This window comes from Camelus ferus, chromosome 2 (genome assembly GCF_009834535.1).
Source record: "Camelus ferus isolate YT-003-E chromosome 2, BCGSAC_Cfer_1.0, whole genome shotgun sequence".
Lineage (NCBI taxonomy): Eukaryota > Metazoa > Chordata > Mammalia > Artiodactyla > Camelidae > Camelus > Camelus ferus.
The window spans coordinates 105,647,436-105,674,491 of NC_045697.1; the positions used below are offsets into that span (position 1 = coordinate 105,647,436).

Here is a 27,056-nt window from a genome sequence, read left to right on the forward strand (position 1 = left end):
CTTCCGTGTTCTTCTTCAGTCCAGCGGCAAAGAGCAGGTCCGGTCTTGCAGCTGATTTTCAGATATTTGAGTCAGTTCCCTCTCCACACGCTCCCTGCCCCACAAATACCCGATTTCTTCATGAAATCCAAATGCACTCTGAGGAGAGGGAAAACTAGGAAGTATTTTCAGAAAAATGTAAGGATACTTAAAACCAGTTTCCTCTTAGGACCACTCCCTGCGTGCCCGCCTCTCGCCCCCATCACCGTGGAGGGGAAGTTCAGGTCAGAGCCTGTGGGAAAGGTGACCCTGACGGCAGGACACCTGAAGCATGGTGGGGGATGGGTGGTGGCTCTTCTCTCCTCGCACTGAACTGCAGCCAGGGCTCCGGCCCCTCTCTGCACGGCTCCCTTTGCCTCCGCTCTCAGAAGTGAAATGCTGCACAGCCGCCAGGGCTGGTGCAGAGTTAAGACACTTTGAGCCAAGAAAATAAAGAGTCAGATGTCCCGGCAGCTTTCAGTGCGTCCTGATTCTCACCACCCCCAGAGCAACCATGAAAGTAGGAGGGACCAGATGAAGACATTTAAAAATTGGTTCTGCTCCACAGGGATCCGGAGCAGGCTGGGGCTCGGCTGCTTTGAGGTGGCTTCAGAGGCTCCTCTCTGGTGTCAGAACATGAAGGTGGCAGCTCCGCTCCCCTTTGAAACCTCTCTGACTCACCCTAACCTTGAGGTAGGAAGAATGAAACTTACTTTTCTTTCTTTCTTTGTTTTAAAAACACATTTAACATACAATCGAATGAAACCAAATTCCATGGAAGTCCAACGGAAGCATATATTCAGCATTGCCATGGCCAGCTTCTGGTCTTTAGCAGGGATCCGTGACTGAGGGAAGTGTGTGGGTGTTTGTGCCGGATCCCTGCCATTCACTGGGTCTCGGGTGAGATCTGCGTGAGCGAGTTAAGAATTCCATTTCTCTTCTACAGTCCAAGAGGGAAGGGAAGTGCACTTAACGCTGCAGTGTGAAAAAAACAAACGAAACGAAACAAAACAAAACCCCCTACAATGTAAAGGCCCACCCACACTTGGAAAACCGTGTACCAGCTGCTGGAGCGTGGATTAGATACACTTGGGGCCTTTCTCTGAGATGACATCAACAATCTGTTGCTTCACGGTCACTTGGGTCACGACCATTTTGCTGGGGCCTTACCTACTGAGCGCTTGCATGGCTGCTGGAAAATGTTCATAGAAAAGGACAAGTGGGACAGGAGATGTAGAGAAAAGCAGGCTTTAGCCACCTGCATATGACTTGGCAAAGTGTGAGCCTCTGTAATCACCTTGTAGAGATCTGAGACCTTCCAGGGTCTTTAGGAATTCATTAAGAGCATCAGGGTCTGTCACGAGCTAAGTGTTGAGTAGATAAGGTTGAAAGAGCAGTAGATGAAACTTCCTTTCTCATTACATCACACAAACGTCTGTGTTCCCGGCCAGATATGTGAGGGGAAAAAAATAAAAGAGGAAACTCTAAATAATGATTGATAAAATGCCAAGCAACTTCAGAACTTGGTTGACCTTTGCTCTCTTGAATTGTATCCTCATGCCTATGTAACATGAACCTCCAAAGTAATGTAACTTAAAAAAAAAGAAAAAACAAACAAAACCCACAATACCCTCACAACATACCAAAAAAAGGCAAATCTGCGTTATGTCCTTTGGAGCAGTCATTCAAGAATGCTAGCACTCAACCCAATAAGTCTGAAATTATTCAAAACTATTTTTATATTGTCTCGCTGCAAGTATTAACAGTTCCACATACATTACCTCGAACGTCTTCGTGTGACCTTACAGTCTGGCACATACATCTTGTCTAGCATCCTTGTTTGATGGAGAAATTTGATTCTGGAAAGTTTAATTGACTTGTCCAAAGTCACAGAAAGCTGAGACCAGAACCAAGATCTGTTTTCCAGGACAGCATTTTTGCCACAACATCTTTCTGCCTTTTTCCTTTGTGGGTGAACTTCATTTTTGGGGGAAAAAAAAGAAAAGGCATAAGTGAGTCTAAGTCAAATCTAGTGAATAAGATGGATGATCAACTCATGCAATGTGGCAAACTTTCGTTGGGCACTGACTATATACAAGGCATCTTGACAAGGGCTCAAAGAATACAAGAGATTTTAAGGCATAGAGTGTGACCTTAAATTAACTGTAATAGGAAGATCAAAAAAATGAGCTGTGATTATAGTATAATTGAGAGTAGTTTCTGTGAGTTCCTAATTTTGTATTATATCCCTTCAGTCAATAGGTTTAGATTCATGAAATCAACAGAGAAAGCACCTACTTTAGTTAAGTACCTATTTGTTGTGCCTTCCTCTCAAATTCACAATGACTAGGTAGGGATGAAAAAAAATTGTTAGCTTCTGAAAAGCATTGTGAGTCTTTAAAATGAAAATGGGACCCTAACATTGTAGGTAAGGGTGCAATGACTATTTGCTGTAAAAAACTGCTAGCATTTTCAGAATATTTGTGTACTGCCAAATTGCTATGTGGATACTTTTGGGGAAATGAAATCAACACATCCAATCTGTGGTGACAGACCTCTAATCAATCCTGTGCTATTCTAGAGTCTTTCAAATATTCTAGAGTCTTTCAAAGCAGAACTTAATTTTGCTGTTTTTTAAAATGCTGAAATAAAGATAATAAATACCTTGTTAATCTCTGTTTCAGTCAACTTATATTATGATGATATAACTAGCCTGGAAACACACACTCATTGTCTATAGCTTTTCCTGTTATTTTTAGTAATAAAATAAATATATTTTAATAAGAATATCTTACTGTTGACCTATCATCAATAGAGTTTGGAGTTAGTTTTCTAGTAATAATGTTCACTTGGGAGATTAACACTTGTTGAACATATATTCGATGCCTGGTGCATTTATAAACTATGAGTTGCTTCATTTATACATATAATCTTCATAATAACTTCCTGAGGTAAGCGTTACTAACTTAGTAAGGAAACTGAGGTTCAGAGAGGCTAAGTAAGTTACCTGAATTAATGAAATGAGAAAGGAGTTGTGCTGAGATTTGAACCCAGATCTGTGGGTTGCTAAACTGTGTTCTTTTCACTGCATTAGCTGTACATGCTCCTTTAAATTAGAGTGCTCTGTGACCTTTCCCCATATAATCAAGGACAAACATTACGAGATGCTTGACGACTGGGGAGAAGAGAGTTGGGAATAAATGGTTGAGAAAGAAATAGTAATTAGTTAGGTGATCTCTGAACTTCCAAGTCCAGCCCTTGCCCTACCACACTTACCTGAAAGAACTCTGGTGGATATATACGTATGGAAGATCAGGTCCGGCAAACAGGAGCATTTGATTAATGCCTGTGCTTTTTGTGCATGTCAGTCTGGTGTATTTTCTTGGGATCTAACCTGGACCTTGTGGAGAACCTCTAAACTCCCACTCAGGCCAGATGTTGCCCACGTTGCATCCTTTTCCTCTGCCTCTCTCTTGTTCCCACTTGGCTTCTAAGGAGACGGGAGCAGAGAGGAAGTCACTTGTTCTGCAGTGAGGACAGGGCCTGATTCTGCTCTTCCTGTGGGGAGGAAGCAAATCCAAAGAGAGAAGTGTTTGTGTTCTTTCTGAAAGTGCATGTCCTGGAGCCCCATGTTCCCCCAACCTTACCTTCTGGCACACTCAAATTTTAACTCCCCTATTCAACCTTGCGAAAATTATTAGCCTGGGGACCAATAAGTGTTCTTGTCTCTTGAAACAACCATGGTGGATGAATTAAGGATAATGGAAATGGAGAAAGCTTAGTACAGAGGCAGGTAAGGAAGCTGTCAGTTTCTCTTAGCTTTTGGGGAACAGGGTGCATTGATTTCATGGATACCCAAGTCATGTACCTATCTGTTTTTTTTTTTTTTAACCATTCACTTAGTATTTATTCACAATTCACATCCATCATTATCGCCTATACCATGGCTCACTGTTCCTTTTTAATTGAGGTATAGTTGATTTACAATGTTGTGTTAGTTTCTGGTGTAAAACATAGTGATTTGTCATATATATACACATACATACACATGTTCTTTTTCATTATAAGTTCTTACAAACCATTGACTATAGTTCCCTGTGCTATACAGTAGAATCTTATTGTTTATCTATTTTGTATATAATACTGTGCATAATAGTTAATCCTTAATTCCTAATTTATCCCTCTCCCCTACCCTTTTCCCCTTTGATAACCATAAGTTTTTTTTTCTATGTCTGTGAGTCTGTTTCTGTTTTATAAAAAGGTTCATTTGTGCCATTTTTTAAAATCCCACATGTAAGTGATATCATGTGATATTTGTCTTTCTCTGTCTGACTTACTTCACTTAGTGTGAGAATCTCTAGGTCTGTCCGTGTTGGTGATGCTACCTTTACTTATCCAGTGCGCTCATCTGAGTTAACTAGCTTAGATCTACTTTAACATTCGGTGAAAACATTTTAGCAGCGACAAGGATAAAAGAAATGTACAAGAGTCACATCTGACCACATCTTTTATGCACTGTAGTTGAAATGACTTGACATGCAATTTGAGATTGAATATCTTCAGAGAAGTCACTCTCAAAACACCTGAAACAAATATGTTCTAAGTATGTGATTAATAGATACAACAATTATGACAGTTCCAACTCTTTCTTTCCCAAAACCTATCACTAAGGCTATACCAATCTTCTAAACACGTATATCAAAACTAACTGGTTAACCCATAAGGATCCTTTCCGATTTATATTGTATAAACAGGGCTTTCTATGCATGTGGTTCTATGAAACCAGGCTGCCATCTTTTCCGTGTATTGTCTTAGTCAGGATTTGTCTTGCAAAATCTAAGTGTGGCAGATACCATTAGATGATTATCCAAAAGCTAAAACCTTTATCTGGCCAACAAAATCCGAAGTTTGTTTAGGTAGGCCATGGACCGTCTTCAGGAAGTGAATGTGATCAGACTGTTTGTGACAATCTTTTCTGCTTTGTCAGATCCTTGCTGTCCCAGACTTCCTTGTGTAAGGGATGACATATGACCAGTTCTGGCTAATGAGGCATAAGAGGAATTCTGAGGGGCTTTTTCCCCCTTCTCCAAATAAAAAATTGTAGCCATCTTCCACCTGCTGCCGTCTTCCTTCCTACTTGTCATACTGAAAGGAGGGTGTGATTCCTCGAAGTATACTAGTTGTCTTGAATTCATAGGGTAATGTAGCTGAGGATAAAGATCTACACACTGTGGAGGGCAGAGAAGAAGGATGGCTGAGCTGCTGCACTCAACACTGAACCACAACCTTCTAGAATAAGAGATGGTCCCTGTTAGTGAGATCGGGGGTAGACACAATGCTGAAACCCTTCCGTACGTCCTACAGGGGAAGCTGCAGGGACCGAGAGAGCACGAGTGCAGGATACCCATCTCAGAATTCCAAAAGATGCTGTAGGCAGATCGGGAGTTATCCAGACCAAGGTGGGTAGAAAAAAATCCTGTAAGGAAAGGAATCCAAGCAAAGAGACCAGCACTTGAAAAGGCAGGGCCATATCAGAGAACATGACCTGATGTGGAATGTCTGGTAGGTAGTTTAGGGAAGATGGAGCAACAAATGCCAAACGGTCCAGTGGTGAGAGATGAGGTTAGAGATGGAATAGCGTCCTGATCCTCAAAGGACCTTTATGCTAGACTGAGGGTTTGGCACTTTATTCTGATAATCAGAGTGCTATTGAGCGATCTTATATATTATATGACTACATAGCATACATTATATGCTATAGAAGTTCCAGAGCTTGGAGACAGAGAGATGTTGGAATGAGGGAGAACGTGAAGACTATAATGGCTTTTCAATCTTCTAATAAAATGTGCAGACTTCATTGACTACCTCTTATTTAGGGCTAATGGTGTCTTAGGAAAAGGTCCTGCTGGTATCAATGGGAAGTTTCATACATAAAGATCAGGGGATCATGTCTTTGCTCCTGAAACCCATGAGATGGATTCTTAAGCTACAGCATCCATACAAACCGAGAGTGGGGCCTTTTCTGAGAAACAGCAGCTTCCCTCTAAATCCAGGCAAGTTTTATAGTGCGTGACAGGCATCTAACAAGAGGCTCTTCTAGTTCCCTTTGGGTGCTGACTTTGTGTTCTCAAGTGCCATTGATAAGCGGGAAGGCCTTCTGATAACAGTAAGGTCGGCTGCTGCATTCCTGAGCCATGGCTGGTGTCTCCCTATCCACTGCCAAGCTGTAGAAAGAGAGTCAGATTGGTCAAATCTGAAGGCTTACCTATTGGGGTTGGCTGGTTTTGGGAGTGAGGAGTTGTGTGTGTGTGTGTGTGTGTGTGTGTGTCAGGAAGGAAGAGAGAAAGAGAGAAAAGAGAGAGGTCAGGGACCAGCCAGAGCAGAGACACAGATCCTGTCCATAGGTAGGTGTGTGGCACTGCAGTGCCTTTTCTCCTACCCTCCAGGAAATACCATTTGACCAGCTGCTCACCCTACATCGGAAGTGCAGCCTGCCAGAAGCCTGCCTTTGCCTTCTGGCCCTTTGCCTTCGCATCTGAAAGAGTAGTGGCCCAGGGGTCACTACACATCTCGGCAATCCAAGCTCTTTGCCCCCGACTCCACCCTCCTCCCTCCACTTCTCTAAAACCAAACCACTTGTAGTTCCAGGAACACAGGTCTGCTTTGCACTTGCTGTTCACTTTCCCTGGAGTCTCCTTCCTTTCTTGTATGCTTAGAAGAATCCTATCTATCCTTCAAACCAGCTCATGAGTCACTTTTTCCAGGAAGAAGATTCTCTCTTCTCCCAGAACCACATGTAAATGTTCACCATGCCTCCTCTAGGTTCCTCTTCTCCCTGAAACAGCTTCCCTTAACCCACTGGATTCATGTATGTATATATATAAAATTTTAATATATGCATATATAATATGTAATAATTTTTATATGTGTATATAAATATATAATAACGTTTCAATTGTGGTAAAGAACAAATAAAATTTACATCTTAACCTTTTTAACTGTACAGTTTAGTAGTGTTAAGTACTTTCACATTGTTGGACAACAAATCTCCAGGAATTTTCATCTTGCAAATCTGAAACTGCACCCATGAAACAACTCCACATTTTCCCCTTCTCCTAGACCCTGGCCATCACCATTCTGCTTTTTGTTACTATGAATTTGATATGTCATATAATTGGAATCACACAGTATTTGTGTTTCTGTGATTGCCTTACTTTACTGAGCTTAATGTCCTCAAGGCTCATCCATTGTATAACATGTGACAGGATTTCCTTTGTTTAAGGAGGAATAATATCCGTGTGTGTGTGTGTGTGTGTGTGTGTGTGTGTGTGTGTATTTCACATTTTGTTCATCCATTCAGTCATCAGTAGCCATTGGGTTGCTTTCACCTCTTGGCTATTTTGAATAAAGCTGTAGTGAACATGAGTGAACAGATATCTCTCTGGGACTTTGCATTCAGTTCTTTTGGATACATACCTGGAAGTGGATTGCTTGATGATACGGTAATACCATTTTTGATTGTTTGAGGAAACATCATAGTGGTTTTCATAGAGGCTGCACAATTTTTCATTCCCACCAACCGTACACAATGGCTTCAATTCTCCACATCCTCACTGACATTGTTATTTTCTTTTTTTTTTTTTTTTCAATTGTAGCCATCCTGATGAGTGTGAGTGGTATCACCTTTGTGGTTTAGATTTGCATTTCTCTGATAGTTATGTTGAATATTTTTTAATAGCTTGTTGTCCATTTTTATATCATCTTCAGAGCAACGTCTATTCAAGTCCTTTGCCCATTTTTGTATTGAGTTGTTTCTTTTTTGTTGTTGTCGTGATATAGAAGTTATTTATATATTCTGGATATTAACTCATCATCAGATATACTTTGCAAATATTTCCTCCCATTCCACAGATTACCTCTTCTCTCTATTGATTGTGTCCTTTGATGCACAAGAGTTTTAATTTTGATGTAGTTTCATTTATCCATTTTTGGTTTTATTGTCTTTGCTTAAGGTTTTGTTAAAATGAATACCTTCTTTGCATAAATGTTATTTCTGAGCATTTAGTAGGTAATTTGCTCTAGCCTCTGTTCATCAACCCAATGGCATATGTTTGTAGCTACAATATTCTTATGTATTTGCTCGTAACCATAGATGCTGGCCTTATTCTTAGGGTTGGGTTAAAGGCAGCAATGAGTCTAATCAACAGTTTTGGCCATGAGTGTGTTTTCATCTGGAGCTATTCATTTTTTTGAATTATCATACCCAGTCCCTGCTTTATTATATATGAGACTTAGCATAAATAATATGAGCCTATATATAACACATATGCCTAAGCTATGTATATGTGTGTTTGTATATTTATACATATATATACACATACATATGTATCTGTGTACATTACACAATATATAAATAAATAAACTGGTCTTTCGTGACTGACTTTATAGGACTGATGGGCTGACATTCCTTCCTTCAGGAGATTATAAGATTATCAGTTGGTTTTGTCTTCTTGAGCTAAAGCAGTAAGGATGAGCTTGACACATACAGAGACAATAGATGGAGCTGGTGTAAGGTCTCTCTTCTTGTTCTGAAAGATGGGCCTGGGGTCACTTTGAGAAGGAAAAGGGCTAACAGCAGGCAGCAGTTTTTAGGAGGGACTGTGAGAGGACGGTCCTGCTTCAGTCCCCACGGACAGCTGAGTAGGGGACACCTGCCAGGGGCTCTGATGCGCCAAAGACTGTGGCTCTGAAAACTTCATGCCCTTGGCATGGATTTTGCTGTTTCCATAGAGGGTATCAGGAACAGGCAGTGTCAAGGTGCCTGGAGGAGGATGTGGGGACACAGGAGTTGAGCAGACATATTTCTAAGCACTTGGGAGAAACTATCATGAGCTGAAAATTACTGGGTGGTAAGTTGAGGGAGTCCTACAGTTATGAAGATGGGGCAAAGAGCAGGTATAGTTTGGATAGTAATATTACTATAGGAAGGGTGCCTGGACGTATTCAGTTCACAGGGTTAGCTACCAAACAGTGGTTAGCATATAGAAACTTGATATTAAAATAATTACTACCAGGAAATGCCCAAGTAGGAAAACAAAACCAAAACACAAACCAAAGAACCCCACTGGACTCCTTTGACACAAGGAGAAACTCTTGCGGAGTAGCAAGTGAGTCCCTAGACCTGGCTGGTGTTGGCTTACTGCAAGTTTAAGGGGTTGGTTTGAAGATCGTCACTTAATTCTCCTGATAGGTAATTGACAACCAGTATTAGCAAGAAAGTCTTGCCATAGTAGATTTCAGTTGCATGGAAACAGTGACCACCATTATTTAAAAATAGTGATGGTTTGTTGTGGTTTGGAGTATAAGCCAATCCTAGATGACTCTAATTGTTACCCTAAAATGTGTCTCATCCTTTCAGGTGGTCACGGGGCAAAGTTATCTTGAATTTGTTTTCTTCCAAGACCTTATAAACTAGATGCTGGGATTGGATGGTGGGCACTTATACTCTGGGCCAAGGAGTTTGAGAAAAGGAGTCTTAGTGAGAGACACAGGGCCAAAAGGAAGGAAAAAAGCCCAAACCGGACCTGCAATATATTTAATAAATTATTTCCAATTATTTTTAAATCCTCCTCGAATTAAAAGTGTGGTCGATGGGTTGAGCTTTAGGGAAATGAAGCAGTCTTCAGATTATAGCTTTAGGAAGCTTCAAATTTTGCAGTGAAAATTTTAGACACTTTCAATAAAACTGATTGAGTTATCCCTAAGCTGAAGGTAACAACTTGTATAATTTTCTGATCAAATGGATTATTACCAACATCTTTGTTTTGATAAAATATTTCATTCATGGCTCCCGAAGACTTTTCCCCTTCTAGGCTGAAATATTTTGAAATAAAGACCTTTGTCTCATCCTTATATAGTTTCTATTGCTTTTCACATAGTAGGAACTGGAGGTATGTGTCTGCCCCATCTTTGTAAGTCTCACATTATTTGCATATGGTAGGAACCCAGTAACTAACTGAATGGTGGAGAAAGTGGCAAAGCTTACCTCATAGATGAAATTCTGTGGTAGTTTTTTTCTCCAGTGTTGGATATCTAGATACCTTGAAAATAACATTTATTGAGTTTTATCAGTGGAAATACCAGTATACAGTTAACAAACTTGGGTATCACTGAGGTTTGGTTAATTAATGGATCATATAAGTAATTGCTTTGAAAATCAAGAATACTTTTTCTGTCACTTTACTGAAATAACATAAAGCAGCCTCCATTAGATTTTTTTTTTCATTCCAGGGATATAAAGAGACTAAAATGAGGGAGACGCAGCAGTAAGTATGCAGCACATCCTTTATTACTTAACCAAGGGAAGTTGGATACTACTCTGAAAAAAAAAAAAAAGCATCAAAAGTGTAAAAAAAAGTGTACATCGACGTTGTTTTATGGCCCTTGGCTGGTTATCTCAGCTCTCCTGCACATGGTGCATTGCCGAGAATATGTGTTTCCAGATTTTTATTTCACTCTCAAGATAGTCCTGGAAACAAGTTAATCATTTTTTCTGGAAGAAATTGAAATTAATATTACTCTTGAGGACGAGGAGAAAGCAGATGAAAGCCAGAAAGTATAATATGCTTCTTATGGCTGGGAATCCAATACCAAACCAATCGTGTTTTGGCATCAGAAATTAAACCTATTGTTCCTATTTGTAATAGTATTTTCTCTCCTATACTGCCTCTGTGCCTTGAATAAATGAGGGCGCTCACAGCTGAACTGATTGCTATGGTTACAGGCAATCTGTGTTACATCTCCTGGAAGTAAAAAAAGAGGGTAGTTTAAGGTAAACATTATCCTTTTTTCACAGAGAACAATTCTCTCACAACTGCACCCCTGACTCAGGCTTCTATGGAAAACATAGGAGGGACGTATTAAGGTCCAGGTTCTAGTCCACTCTGCTGCCCCACTCACCAGTGCACACCCCTGACGCCTGCTGCTTTTTTCACCAGAGGACCGGCTAAATTGGTTTCCGGAGTTTTGGGGTTAGAAGCTGGTTTAGAGTTGCAGGTACAAAGAAATCTGTGAGACTTGTAAAGTTATATTTATTATTATAACATATTTGGTAAGCACTGGTATTGTCATTGGTACCAGACAACTGAGCCCTATGACTTCCGATGTTGCAACAGCTCATTCCAACAACACTGATACTGACAGCCCCCATGCCTTTCCTTGGCCACGCCTCTCCCCTCAGGGCTTAATGGGGCATTTGGGTCTTCAGGCTTTGTTGGGTGAAGAGCTGGTCTTACATTCAGTCTTATTTAGTTGGGTTCATCTCGCTAGCATGTATTGAGAGCCTGCTGTATGCCAGCTGCTCTCCTAGGTTCTGGAAATACAAAGATGAATCAGTCTCTTCCCTCTTGGGGAATTGAGTCGGATGATTATTATCGTTCCAAGAATGAAAGAGTTCTGGCCATCGTTAAAAAATCCACAAATGATAAATGCTGCAGAGGGTGTGGAGAAAAGGGAACCCTCCTACACTGGGGGTGGGAATTTAGTTTGGTGCAGCCATTGTGGAAAACAGTACGGAGATTCCTTAAAAAACTAAAAATCAACTTACCCTATGATCCAGTAATCCCACTCCTGGGCATAAATCTAGAGAAAAATATAATTAAAAAAGATACATGGGCCCCAATGTTCATAGCAGCTCTGTTTACAATAGCCAAGACATGGAAGCAACCTAAATGTCCATCAACAGATGACTGGATAAAGAAGTTGTGGTATGTGTGTATACACACACACACACACACACACACACACACACACAATGGAATACTATACAACCATAAAAAGAATAAAATAATGCCATTTGCAGCAACATGTTTGGACCTGGAGATCACCATACTAAGTGAAATGAGCCAGAAAGAGAAAGAAAAATACCATATGATATCACTTATATGTGAAATCTAAAGAAAACAAAACCCAAACAAAGCAGACTCAAATGAACTTATTTACAAAACAGAGACAGACTCATAGACATAGAAAATAAACTTTTGGTTGCCAGGGAGAAAAGGCGATGGGGAGGGATAAATCGGAAACTTGGGATTTATAAATACTAAAATAGATAAACAAGGTCCTACTATATGGCACAGGGAACTATATTCAGTACCCTGTAATGGTCTATAATGAAAACAAACATAAAAAGGAATATATATGTGTAAATGAATCACTATGCTGTACACTAGAAATTAACATATTGTAAATTGACTGTATTTCAATAGAAGAGGGAAAAAAATAAAAAAAGAGTAAGCTATCAGAGAAGACTTCTTTAGACTTTTTATTCAGGTTTTCCGAAGAGCGTGACCATGGCTGAGAGCAGCTTTCTTTGTTTGTAAAGAGAAAGGTTGCTGGTGGGAGAGACTATGGTCAACTCTAGATGTTTCAGTGATCTTAGAGGCTGGAGCTAGAATCCTATTTCTCACTCTATACATTTTTCTATATATTTTAAACCATATCTCATGCTTCCTTGTGTCTTAGCCTTTAGTTCATTTTCCCTCCAGATTCTCTTTTTGTCCTCCTGACTATATTTATAAATGATTTTTTAACCCCCTTTCTCTCTCTCTCTCTCTTATTTTAAGATAATTCCCTTGGTAATTGCAGCTCTGTTGAAATTGGAATTGAAATCAGGAAGTTAATGTTGTAATTCATAACTAATGAGTTCATACTTTTCTTTGCAAAAGACAGATATTAATGGCATGCACTAAGCTGACTGGTTCACTCTCTGGAAGGAAGAGGTTTTATTTCTTGGTTACAAATCCAGCTTTTGGGCAAGGGTTGCTGTTTTGTACAAAACATATTTTAAGTCTGATTTTGTTGTGGTGCAGGAAGCAATCCAAGGAAAGCTCAGGGTTTTAGGTAAACTGGTCAGTACCAGATCTCAGTGGAGATGTATTCATTCTCTTTCTGTTGTTTTAGAGAGGTTTGGTCAGACCTCCAGCAGAATGTCAATCTCCAGACTTGAATATGGGCAAAAAATCTCGTTGTCCTGACAGCACAGGAAGAGAAACTGTTGAGACCTGGATTCCTATTCCAACAATTCAGCTTCCATTTCAGAAGTCAGAGTTTTTTAAAGAGCAAACTAGGAGAATTTTAATGCTGATGTAAGAATTTTCAGCAGGTTCAATATTCATGCCAGTTGCTTTCATTTGCCAAAGTCGGATAGTTTTTATTTTGTCCAAAATAACACACAGTTCAGTATCTAGGCTGCTCGGATAGGATTGCCCCTTTGATTTCAGAAGCATCCTTCTGTCTCTTCAATTCATCCTGATATTATTTAGGTTACTTTACTTTCTGGAAGGATGTGAAAAGAGAAAGTGCAGCATAAAATTAACCTGCTTTTTTTTTTTTCTTTTTGGCATTTTAGGCCATAGTGACTGCACTTCTGTGTTACTTGCAACAATAATACACCTACTAACTTAGAAATGGACGTGAGCCAGTGTATGAAGGAGGTGCCCCCATTCATGGAATGGAGAAATTCTATGAATAGTGAGAGTTTGGGCTGAATTATTACAAGTACTTTTGTTTTTGCAAAACTACTTTTTATTGCAATATTTAGAGTCCTGATATTTTACTATGTCAATCTCTTTGCTTATTGAGAATAATTACTATGAAAGTGTTAATTGACTTCAGAAAGAGGAATATTGAGAAGCCTATTAATCTCTCAGCATGTAGTTGTGCTTTAGAGACCCACCTTCACACACACACACACACACACACACACACACACACACACACACACACACACGGTAATGTCAAGCCTCTTAGAAAACAACCTCGTATGAAATTTACCCCTGGAAAGCCGCATGAACAGAAAGTAATGCGCAGAGACTCACTTCCAAGGGAGCTTTGTAGAGATGTTCAATCTCCTTGGAAAACATTTTCCGGGAGGTTTATGGAAATAGATGAAGATCAGGCATGATGACTTGCTAGATACTGAAGCCACCATGAAGTGACATTTAATGTAAAATGAATAATCACATAGCATATAACAGGCACCAAACATCAACACAAGAGTAATCTGTGTTAAGAGCTCTGAGTTATATATTTCCAAAATGGGCTCTGGACCTGTGTCCGAGCTGGATTTTAAAATGAGAACAGAAATAGTGCATCTCTTCTTCCTTCTTTCACCACTCAGGCCCAGAGGACTCAGATGCCTTCTCTGAATACGGAAATCTCTCCAACACTCTAACAAACAAATTGAGGGAGATTATGGGTTTGGTGTGCTGGCTGGTCAACCAGCTGCATCCTCTACAGGTTCTGTTAAATATTTTGTTTTTCTCCAGAGATTTTATTTCTGACTCTCAATTTGTAATGTGGACATTGGCAAGGTATCCCAAGATTCAGAGTAGGAAGCTGAAATAGTCCCAAACAGGCAAATATGAAAGGAAGTCTGACCTGCTCTGTTTGTTGGTTGGAAAGGGGGTTGTTTCGTGTTTTCCACCAAACATTTCTCCACCCTCACTCCTCGCTTTCCACATCCTCAGAGTAGCTGTGAAGCTTTCTCCTCATAAATTCAATTTTTTTGGTCTTAAAAATTGATAAAATGTCCATGCAAACTAGGGTTTTTCTTCCTTGTTCTATGTATTTACTGTTTCTTTATTCTTTGCTTTTTGGTGTCACTTGCCTCTGTAATCATTTGTAAAACCGGAATCCCAATTAATTTTAATGGTGTCATTTTGACAAAAAGACAGAGCCCTACTTTTCAGGTTGCTATTCTCAAGAGCTAGGTCTTCAAGGAACTACATTCATGAAAGAAACATGGTGCCGTTAAATGATACTTCCACTCTAGTCAATAGGCAAACATTCTAGAATTGAAACCGTTAGATGTCTGACAAAGTGGTAAACTTCCAGGCCTCCATCACCTCATTCCGACAAATGAGCATGTTGTGCTAGATGTTTCCCCATTTTTTAAAAACTCTTAATATTTTATGGTTTGGGAACTTATAATCCACGGGTGTTGATTATAGTAATTAAAATTCTCCATCCCTGACCAAAGTACTAACTTTATATTCAGCTAAACTAGAGCCTTCAAGAATTCCACATTTAATAATTCGAATTGAAAAGGTCATTTACTCCCAACTAAAAGGAAGACAGTTCTAGAAGGGCTATGGTGCATAGCATTTGGAATTTGTGGACATCTGGAATGAATCCTCTCCACCTTTTCATTGCTCTTCTTCCCTTCCCAGGAATTCCAAAGCCAGCATGCTCTTGAACTTCATAGTTCTGGATTGTAAATGTATAAGGAATGGAATTAGAGTATGTATTTGTAAATCCCCTCATGGTCACAAGACCCTTGAAGTAGTGTTCATAACAAAAAAAACCCCCTCTATGTTAGAAAATAATATTTTAATTGAGTACTGTAGAGTTTTTTTTTTTTTAGAAAAATAGTGTAAATAGGGGAATTTTACTAAAAGGATTCTCAAAGGATGATAGTAAGAGAAACTTTCTGTTTTCTAGAATAAAATACCTTGAGTGATTACAATACTTGGGAAAAAGTCTGATTTAGTTAAAAGTTCACAGTCCTATTCAAAAAGTGTTGATTTAGGACTACCATGTTCCAGGCACTCTGGCAGTTGCTTTATTTTTCATACAGTTTAATGCCCGCAGTGATACTGTAAAAAAATACTATTATTTTCTTTTCAGATGATGCAAGTGAGTATCAGTAAGCCAGAGCTTCCTTGCCCAAGGATTTAAATTGAATCTCCTGGCTCCACATTTCAAGGAGAAAATATTATCTGAATCCTTTTCTCCTCAAGAAATTAAATTATTCAAGTTCTCACAGTCACTAATAGTATGTTAACCAAGTATTGTCTATGGGGAGCTCTACACTAAAAAGACAAATGATTTGGAAGTAATGTATCAAAATAGCCAACTCATGCATTGCAATTTCATAATTTGTATATAAATGGATTCACTTAGGTAAGCAGTCTCCTTATGGGTTTGCCCATGCCATAGTAATTTGCTTAGCTAGCCCTTTTTTCAAGAGATAGCACAAAGGTAAACATCAACTCATGTCTCAGCAATTATCTGATTAATGAAAACCATATCAATTTGGATTTATCTTCATGCTATTTTGGGAATATACTATACTATTATAGTTATACTCTAAGAGATCAATTTGTCTTGAGTGCTAAAGGTCGTATAATATTAAATCTATCTCTTGGAAAGTGGTAAACAGTATCAAAAACATGTTTACCTACTTTTCATAGTTCAAAGTAAGGAAGCACTTTAGTTGTTAAAGCTGGTTTACATCAAAAAGTTAATAACGCTTTACATTTTTTAAAATATCTTTTAACCCTCAGAGAAAAGAACTAAGCAATCAGTGTTAAAATTCCCATTTTTACATCCAAAAACATCTGGAAGAATGGGCCTCAGAGTGGTAGAAAAGCAAGCCACAGTTTTTGCTTTTCTTGAAGCCTGTTTTCAAAGAGAGGAATGTCTTGCTGTGCGGTTTTTCTGGCCCTGGAAGAAGTAAGGCATGGAGGGAGCGGTTTACTAGGAAAAAGGATGAGGCTTTACACCAGCCCTATGTCTGCTATTCAGCACCTTCTTGACTGCTGGAACCTGAGTGCTGGGAAGGCTCAGGTGCTCTCATGGGGACATGCAGTGGCATAACCTCAGTGTCCACTCAGAGGGGAATTGTCCTTTCCCTTTATCCTCATGCAAAGAGGCATCGACCCAAACAGTGGTGGGAAAGACCAAGATGCAATTTAAAAAGCACAACAGAAACACATGCCTTAATTAAGCATGATTCAGTGGAACCAAATTCATGTTCATCAGCACACTGTAATCATAGCTTTTTTCCCTGCTGGTGAGAACACTGATCTCAAGCAGTCTCACCATGGAAGAAGAGCAGGTTGGCTCTCATCCTTGACCTGGACTGAAATGAAGCCTGTTCCTCAAACCCCAGATAACAGGCTTACCTTTCCATATTCTCAATGATCTGTCTGATGCTCCATGGAGTGTCTTCTTCACAAAAGTTTAATTCTCTACACAAACATTTCTCTGTCTGCAAAGTACTGTGGGAAACAAAAATGGACCAAGACATTTCTTAACTTTCATTGAAACCCGGACAGGAAATGATAAGATGGAATGCCACTCTTTCAGGTTCTCTTCAAGGGAATAAAAGAAACAAAACCAAAACCAAAATGCATACCTCTATGTAAAATCATCCAGTTTAAATCTCTGATTGTCCCCTTGCTGATCTACCCTATTCCCCAGGAAACACCTGCCTCTCCGGTTGGCCCTTTGTTGGTCAATGACAGTGCGTCAAGGGGAAATAGCATTTCCTCTGTGTTGGACGTCTCTTTGTTAGAGCTGTATCACATTCAGGCATTTTTCTTTCCTTTCTTTGATGGAGGAAAAAGGCAGGATGATGAGAACGCCCTGACTGACATCACCAGATTACCTTTTAATTATAAAGCTATTCCAGTCGGATCTCTAAGACTTGAATATGCCTTCGACTCAGAGATGTAATTGGAATTTTCTCTTGTGGTTCCATTTTCTTCTGAAGGGTTACAGAATTAGAGCTAATAGATGGATGGAGAAAGGGTATTCCAGAACATTATTTTTAATTTGGTGGGATTGTCCATTTTGTAATATTCATGTCTCTCAGCCCCTTCACATGCACTTCTTCCCTTGATGCTTCAATTACCCTTTTTTTTTAAAGGCACATAATTCCATTATCAGATGTACTTTCTTTTCCCTGCCATGTCTTTTCCATTTTGGAGTTGTAGGGAATTGTGTTCATTTTTGTTTTTAAACTACATAATCATTGGCTTTTCGCTAATAGTACTTACAGCTACCTTTTTGACACAGTAAAACTATGAAAGTGGTTCCTCCAAAATTCTTGAAGACCGTGAGAGTAAAGATTTATACCCAAAGGCTCTTTCATGCCTTTATTTCCCCCACTGTCAATTTCATCTTGATGTAGAGAACATGTCTTATTTGTATTTAAGTTACTATTGTCTGTCATATATTAGGGGCTCAAATTTGTTTGGTGAATGAATAAGATCTATGTATTTTTCACATTTCAAAATTTCTGAAAAACAAAATTTTTCTTCATTTAAAAGTACTAGTATTTGAATTCTAAAAAACAAAAATAGCATTTATTTCAGCTCATGGCAACATTTGTAGGGAAATAATATGTTGTAGAGGTCGTATGTTAAAATAATATGTTAGACTAAAGAGAATGTAATAAGTGAATTAAAATCCACACTAGAGTTAAGTAAATGTAGAATTAATGCTGAGAAAAATCAAATCAGTGATGCAGAGGAAATTGTGGGAGTTCCCCCCAGTGCATGCTTTTATGCAAAAAAAAAAAAAAGAGTGAGATCAAGATAACAAATTAAAAAGCCAACCTTGTTAATGGATAATCCTTGAAGGAGAGAACAAAACAAATGGGAATGAAACACTAATGAAAGATGTATTGGAAAAAAAAAATTTCTGAGCTAAAGAAACACCATTTAGCTTGCTTATTTCAATTTTCCAGTTCTTCTTGTAACAATCATATCTTATTGTCTTTGTATACCTTGTAAAATTAAATACAAATTCCTAAGATTTTATGTGGATTACTGGTTATACATGAAGAGATCATTTATAATTTTAGAATAGTTAGGATGCTTTTTAATTTTCTTTGCGTGAAAGTCAAGGAAAGTTTAAACACAGGTGATTAAAATCTCATCTAGGTTGATTTATAAATCTGAGTTAAATTTGAGTTAAATTTTAATTAAAGCACTAGATAAAGTTTTGATTTATGAAGGATTGATAGTGGTTTAAAAAATATGTGTCACATTCAGGAATCTAAAACATTAGCCATGGAGGTGATTCATTGTTTAGGCTTAATAACATATATAAGTTTAATAACAGATATGTTTAACAACATTCTTCCTGGCTTGGGACAGAGTAGGCTGTAAACATGAATAACATAGAATTCTTATCATCAAAGAAACTGATAATAACGTGGTTGAGGGGGAAAATATCTGTAATAAAAATAAAGACATGAACAAAGAAAGGATCATTAAAAGTATAAAACTTGATTTGAATAAGGAATTAAGAAGCTTCAAAATGTCATATTAGACCATGAGTTATATAATAGGGGCAATTTCAAAGCATGTGAAGAATTATGATTTATTTGAAAAAAAATTCTTCAGATTCTGGATACTGGGAATCACTTGGATCGAGAGAGTTTTTTTAAAATATTGTCACTGTGGCACCAGCTATTTTTGATCATTCTAGCTCTCTGGAAATGGAGTTGTTTGATCTGTTTCTCCTCTCACATTCTGCTTCTTTTTTGGACCTCCTCTTCCTCCTCCACCTTATCATTATAATAGCTATAATTTATTAGACCTTAAAAAAAACTAGCAGTTAATATTTGTGTATTATGTATTCTGTGCTGGGCATTGTCCCAAATGTATTACTTAATAATCTGCATTCATTATTCAACAATCTTCATAACAACTTTATGAGGTAGATATTATCTTCATTCCCATTTTACAGATAGGAGAAGCAACAAGAATTCAAATACCTTGCCCACGGTTACAACTTACAAATGGCAGGGCTAGGATTTGAACCCAGGCTGTCTGGCTCTAGACTTTGTGTGTTCTTAATTGCTGTGCTGCACTGCCTATGACTAAGCCCTGTAATTGGTGCTATAATTATCTGCATAAGCTCTTCATAAGAACCTGCCAAAATAGAGATTACTATCTTTATTTTCATATGATAAAACTGAAGATTAATTAAACATTTCAAAGTCACAACTAGGACTTAAACCCAGGATTGGATGAATTCAGTGCCTGTTTTCATTACCCCAAACTCTCCCATAACGGAATTTTAGATAAGATATCCTCTAAGCAGGACTTTCAATCTGAACAAAAAAATCCATATACTATGAATATGTAATATATTTTAGATATGTGATTTTACTTTTGGGAGGTCTGTTTTTAAACAGATTTCAAAAGTAATTTTTTTATAGGAATACATCTAATGCTTGGTAACAAAGCCTTTTATTTATAAATACAGGATTGCAAAAGGTACATGTTTCTTAGTCTGTTCCTAAAGGGAAATACTGAGGACAACAAAAATAAAAGTCATTTCAATACATTAAGCCATGCTCAACTTAATCTACAGCAATTTTAGAGCAAATGAACTGTTTGGTTTGTTATGATTATATTATGTTACCTGATACTAGAACAACATGTACAGATAAAGGAAATTAACATTTAAATCACCATATCAAGTCTAACAAATTTACTTACTGCTATGAGTGTTTTCCATGAAGAATACGGTGCTGGATCAAAAAGATAATTGGACCAGTGTTCCTGAATCTTGTATAGATGATCTTGAGAAGAAACCTTCCTTTAAACTCAAAGCTAATGACCTAGTAAGATGTGTGCTTAGAGTTTTTTTTCAGACAATGAAGGGTTTTTTTAGGCTGTCCCCATTCTCACTTGGAGGCCCCTGGTGTCACAGACTCCCAATTTATATGACAGCTGGCTGACACAGAGTTATCTGTGGCAAACTAGATGAAACCAACTGGTCTGCCGTATAGAATGAGTCTCTGGTTTTCACATTTCTTGTCATTATTTTTCTAACTGACTGATCTGTCCAATTTAGACCATCTTCCAATTTGGTTTATTCATCTTGTCTGTTTGTGTGATTCTGAGTAAATTTTTCAGTCTCAGCCCTTTTTATACATAAAGTTAAGAAAGCAACATACTGTCTTTGCATAGTAATTTGAATGAACACTCTTTTTTGGTGAATTGTCAGGTAAAAGTGTTACGAAAAGTTTTTTTCTTTTCTTTCTTTCTTTTCTTTCTTTCTTTCTTTCTTTCTTTCTTTCTTTCTTTCTTTCTTTCTTTCTTTCTTTCTTTCTTTCTTTCTTCCTTCCTTCCTCCTTCCTTCCTTCCTTCCTTCCTTTCCCTTCTTTTCTCTCTCTCTTTCTTCTTTTTTCTTTTCTTTTCTTTTCTTTTCTTTTCTTTTCTTTTCTTTTCTTTTCTTTTCTTTTCTTTCTTTCTTTCATTCTCTTTCTATTTCTCTCTCTCTCTCTCTCCCCCTTCCTTACTTCCTCCCTTCCTTCCTTCTTTTCTTTCTTTCTGAAACCACAGTTTGCTTGTTCAAATTTGATCTAACTCAAGTTCTCTTTGGGTAAAAGCCAATTCGAAATATGTCTCAAGTTCCTGACCTGAAAGAAGCAAATAAAGGCAGGAAATTTAAGACCAACTAGTGATTTTTAATATGACAGTGAAAATTTTTGTTGATTTTTGGTATCTTTTTATCTTTAAAAAAATAGATTTAAAATGCTAACAAAGCCCAGTCCAGTCTTCCTTTGAAAATGAAAAAAGAACTGGGGGTGCGGTGGTCATTTAATGGTGGGTATATGAAAATGACAGCATCCTAGAGAGCAAGATGTAAATATTTTTAAATGAGGATATTGAAGACTTTTTTCTTGCCATGCTAAAGGCAACACGTACAGAGAAGAGTTATAATGCCTACAGGGGGTAAAAAGCTGAACTGGTTTTTTGAAATAAATATTATTGGGACGTACCTCTTTCTTCCTGATAGGGCTCAAATAAATGAATGATTAAATATATTATCAAATCTTGGTTTTTGGGAAAAGCTATACACGGTTTTATTTATCAGATGGTTATTTTTTCAAAGGGATTTTATGTGTCTATCCGTCACTGAAAAATTTTATCTTACCTTCTTTCTCCTATTCCGAGCATCACAACTAGGCCATTGCTCTTATTCTCTCACTGTTTAGCCATCTCTGATGTTCCTGGTGCAGAGTATTGTGATGCCCCCCATAAAACATGACATGCAGGTATCCAGATTGGAGCTTCAGTTATTCCTTGTTCCTTCCCTGCAGCTTTATGGGCACTGCAAAACAGCCTTTTGTGTAGGCTCTCTGAGATCCTGAGTCTGAGCTTATGGGCAATCTACTATAATGTTAAAGAAGGTAAAACAAGTCAAGAAAAAATTTGAATTAAATTTCATGTCTCTATTAATGAGAGAATGCTTCCATATTTTTAACTTCCACCTGAAAATTTTTCTTTTTGAATTTGCCTTTAATTTCACAGTACTTAAAAATTCCCTTAAGACCAACTAGTAGTCGTCAAGTTTAATTTAAACAAGAAAAAGAGATGATAACATGATCATGCTTTTAAAAAAAATAAGGGGATATTAAAAATGAAGGATTTGATGTAGTTTCTGTCCCAAATAGTCATCTCACTTTGTCCTGTAATATATGCCACATCGCCCCTTGAGCTGGTACGTTCAGTTTTAGGTAACGCCTAAAACTGAGACATAAGGTGCTCACATTTATGAATGAATTTAAAATTACACTCCAGACTTGGACAAGGGACTCATATGAAACCATTTATGCTGGAGGAAATGGAGAGTGGAGAAGAAACCCCACTGGCAGTGACAGCACCCTGCATCTTGTGTATATTCACAACCTGTGATTGGTGGAGTGGCCAGACCTGGAGAGGGCTGTGCCCTCTTCGCCCATTCCCTCTTTGTACAGCAGATTATTTTGTAGGCATAAACTTGCATTGTATCAAAGCTGCATTAATGGCTCATTCTACCCGAAGAGTTTTCTGCTTGACCCAGGGGTAAGCCCATTAGAAGAGAAATGTGGCAGGGCAGAGAGAGAAGAGTACCATCGTTCTCTTATTAATAAGAGAATGATTATATATATTAGTATATTCCTTTGTGAGTTCTTTTCAATCATCTTACCTCTATGATAGGTACACTCTTTCACCTTTGAAAAATTCAGTGTGTCATCATCTTTCATCCTTAGCTTTCTTTTGGGATGGGGATCATTAGCAATTGAGAAACTTTTACTCAGGTTTCAGATTGAAGGAGGTCATTTAAAGTAAGCTGAACCCATGTAAGTACTCATTTTCACTAAATACTAGAAAACCTCACCTCAATACAAAAGCCTGTGTTTAAAATATCATCAATGGACGTTCATTTGTTAGCTGGAGAGAGTCTTCCTGGCATGAGTCCAGGCTTGTCTCCAGGAGTAAAAAGAGAACATTTTGTGTTCTACCTGCCAGGTGAGAATCTGAGTCATACCTTCCAAACTGGTGTTTTTGGAGGCAGAGAGCCAATGAGAAATTTAAACTGTAGCAGTCTTCCTTCTTCATATAATGCATAAAATATTGACAAAGTGTATAATATGGATGGTTTTTAATTTCCAGATCTGCTTATAAAGTTCTAATAAACGATCTAGGAGAACATGAGCTAATTTAGAACATAATTCTTGGAGGAGTGTGTTATGCCCCAGGGCTCTGGCTTTGGAGAGAGAGACCTTTGATAATATTTAGCATTTTTCCACTGAGACTCTTGTGTAGCATAATATGAGTAGTTCTATGCTAGGATGTTTCATTTCCCTAAAACAGTTTTTCTCTTATTAGCATTCCTGGGCTTTTTTTTTAAAATGATTATAGAATGTGATCGGATTAATAAAAGGTTTTCTAGGAGACAGCTCAATTCATTGATAGGATTTTTATTATTAAAATTAGCTTTAAAATATTATATTTTGAAACAATTGATGAATGAGTTAAATAGAGTGTGCACTGTTAAACTAACGTTTTGATTATGGTTTTGAAATTGAGAACTTCACTTTTTCTGAAGTAATGATGGGTTTGGTGTGATTCTGTTACTTAAATTATTTCCTCCTCTTATCCATGCTATAATCAGACTTTAACAGTTGAAAATATTCATATTGTTAGTCTCTGTTATTACAAGAGTCTTATATTCACTAAACTGTCTTTTCTCCTTATCCTTCTTGTTTTCCAACGTGTGGGATTTCCAATACCACCAAGCAATTAACTAAATTCTGACTCTTGCTACCCAGAGATAGTGTCAGATCCCACAGGTTAAGGGCTCAGTCCTACAGCACTGACCCCCGCCCCAAATTCAGATACCAGACATAAGCCTAGGTTGTCACCTGTGCTTCTGACTGACCAGCTATAGATGGGAGGTTCCCAGGACTCTACCTCCTCAGGTTTGATAAGTTTGCTAGTGCGCCTCAGAGAACTCAGAAACATTTTCCTTACTAGATCACTGGTTTATTATAAGAGGATAAAACTCAGGAACAGCCAGATGGACGAGAGCATAAGGAAAGGTGCAGGGAAGGGATGCAGAGCTTCCACACCCTCTCCAGGTGCCTTTTAGGGTCTCATGGAGGCTGCATTACATAAACATGATTGATTGATTCATTGGCCGTTGGTGATTGAGCTCAACCTTTAGCCCCTCTCTCCTCCCCGGAGGTGGGGGTGGGGGATGGGGGAGCTGAAAATTCTAACCCTCCAATGGCAGGACTGGCTCCATTTAAGGACCAGCCTCTACCCTTAGGTGCTTTCCAAAAGTCACCTCATTAACATAACAAAGGACATCTTTGTCCTCATCACAGTATCACAGGTGCTCTGGCCTGCAATTGTTTACTCTCTTTTAGAAACCTTGATTTCAACTCAAACATCACAGTCTAGTAGTGATACAAGTATTGTTTTCCATTGCAACACACAGTGATAGACAACTTTTCTTAAGTTCTGTTCTGTATTTCTTGCCTTGCTTAAATAAGCTTCTCAGTGCCAACAGCTTTAGACCAAGGATTAGCCTGTCCTTCAAAGACCTCTATTACATGATCTCATGCTACCTTCCAAGCTTAACTCTCATGACACTTCCACAGGAACTGTGTACTTTCCAGCAACCAAGCTAGTCACTGCCCCTTCAACAACCTACATACAACTTCTGTTTCACATTTTCTCTGGCCTTCATTGCCTTTCCTTTCCCTTTATAAATTCTCATTACCTTATTAAATCTGATTTAAAAGTCATTTTTTGCTTGAAATATCTCCACATGAATTCTAGTCATAGCCCTCTCTCTCCTCACTTTGGATTTCAGTAGCGTTCACTGTTTATTAGATAACATTCACCAGGCAAATACATGAGAACTTGAAATGTATCTTTTTCTTTTCTTAGAATAAAAAGTTTCTTAAGGGCAAAAACTCTGTCTTATCTGTCTTATTTATGTAGTGCACACAGTACCTGCTCCATAGAAGGCGCTCAATGTTTGCTGAAAAGAATGGAAGGAAGGAAAGAAAGAAGAGAGGGAGGAAAGGAATGGGGGATGGAGGAGGAGAGAGAGAAAGAGAGAAAGAGAGTTTTATCTCTTGTCTCAACAGGAATGTAAATTTTCACTGTGTCTTTGGGTAAAAAAAAGCCATGAATATGCACGGCCAAATTGCAGATGCTGAAATATTCATTCATTCATTAAGTTAAAGTTCCTCCCTCTCAGTGACCATGAGGGATTTCTGCTCTCTGTAATCGCAGGAAGTGTAGCCTCATCATCTTAACATTTGGGAAAATGACATAGTTTCTTCTCACCTAGTTTTTGAGCATATCTGTTAGCTATGTTGTCCATCTCCATAACTGCACAAAAATGAAGGTTTTCTCTCACTGAATATTCTCATCATTAAATATATTTTAAAGACTCAAATTAGAATTTCTAAATCATCTTCTGCAGGTTAAGTATATTAAATATACACATAGCTAGCTAGCCAGATAGATAATGATTATGGCTGGGTCATTGTTACAACAAGCACACATATAAGGAAAGCCTCAAAATGACCTTAATCTCTCTGTGATGATGAATACCTACTCTTTCAGATGCCAGAAAGCAGCAATCTGAGCCTTTACTGAAGTAGACTTATAAAGGACGTATATTCTTATGTTAGTGGGCTGGTTGGTCTGTGTGCCTTCATTCTACATATTTTTTTCTACCTCAATGGCCAGGAAATGGGGCATCTGTTCACTTTTTTGTTTAATGTCATCTATTCGTAAGGTAGTGATGGATTTCCTAGTCAACTCTGCCTATAAAAAAGATGAGAGACCAGTAGATTGCTCTGGAATCTTTTCTACCAACCCTGTACACCATATCCGAACAGTTAGGATACACTCAGCAGAAATAAAACTTAAGGATGGTGGCCAGGTTGATTAGTTTAGCAGCTCAGTGGTGGTTCTTTCCATCTTTCTGCATTGCTGTCCCAGCTAGGTTGGCTAGCTCCACACTGCTGAAGCTCCAAGGATCACTTTCTATACATTGATTTCAGAGAAGGGTTAAGATCAAGTTCTTTTCTTTGACATTAAAAAATATTAAAAATGAAGAATCTTTTTCTAAAAGCCTTTTAACCCTTTTCATGTTTTCTATTAATTTTATTCCTTCTCCAAATTCCTTCTCCAGTTAGAATCTAGGGCTCGTGTGGGCAGAGACATTTCTGTTTTGTCCGCTGCTGGTTCCCCTTGTGTCTGCCATGTAGTAGGTGCTTCAGTAAATATTTGTGGAATGAATGGATGTGGATATCTGCACATGTCTATTGTCCAAACTGAACTGCATGCGTGCCCTTTCCCCAAACCAGTCACAGACAAGGAAGATGAGACCCTGTGACTGACTGTGACCCCTCAGAGTTTTTCTGAGTTGAAGGGGGAAGGGTAAACCCCAGAACAGACTGGGACCCTGGCAGCATGAAAAGAAGCCGGGTGGCTGTTAGGTTGGTAATACACACGGTCTGCCCTAAAGGTCATAGCTGGAGATTTTGTGTGGGGGCAGAAGTCCGTATTTGTAGTATGTTTTCAGTAATGTGGGGTTAATAGAGAAAGAAGCAAGTATGAACTAAAAAGCAGTAAAAACTTTTTCTGACTAGGAAAGAAATGAAACAACACTGAATGCTGTAAGGTGACTGAGTCGTGCAGCTTAAGATTACCCAGCTGTTGCCCTATGGACTCCATCTACTTCAGGCTTTCTAACGCCCAGTGCAGCGTTAGCTATTTAATTGAACTTTGCAGTAAAACTTTGTTTTGCCTGTCCCGTTTTCAGGCATTATCAGGAATGCTTAATCACATTATTAGGAAGTATTATCCAAAGTTACTTGGAGAAATAAACTGTTTCAGATATTTTAGTTTTATTTATTCACATTAAATTTTATCTTT

At 38.3% G+C, this 27,056-nt stretch overlaps 1 long non-coding RNA gene across 1 annotated transcript in view; it reads left to right on the forward strand.

Annotated features, from left to right (window-relative positions):
• Positions 1–589: 589 nt before the first annotated feature.
• Positions 590–27,056, forward strand: part of LOC116658824 — a 151,798-nt gene continuing 125,331 nt past the window's right edge. The window contains exon 1 of the long non-coding RNA XR_004314122.1: positions 590–711. This is a non-coding gene — a long non-coding RNA (uncharacterized LOC116658824). The remainder of the gene's footprint in view (positions 712–27,056) is intronic.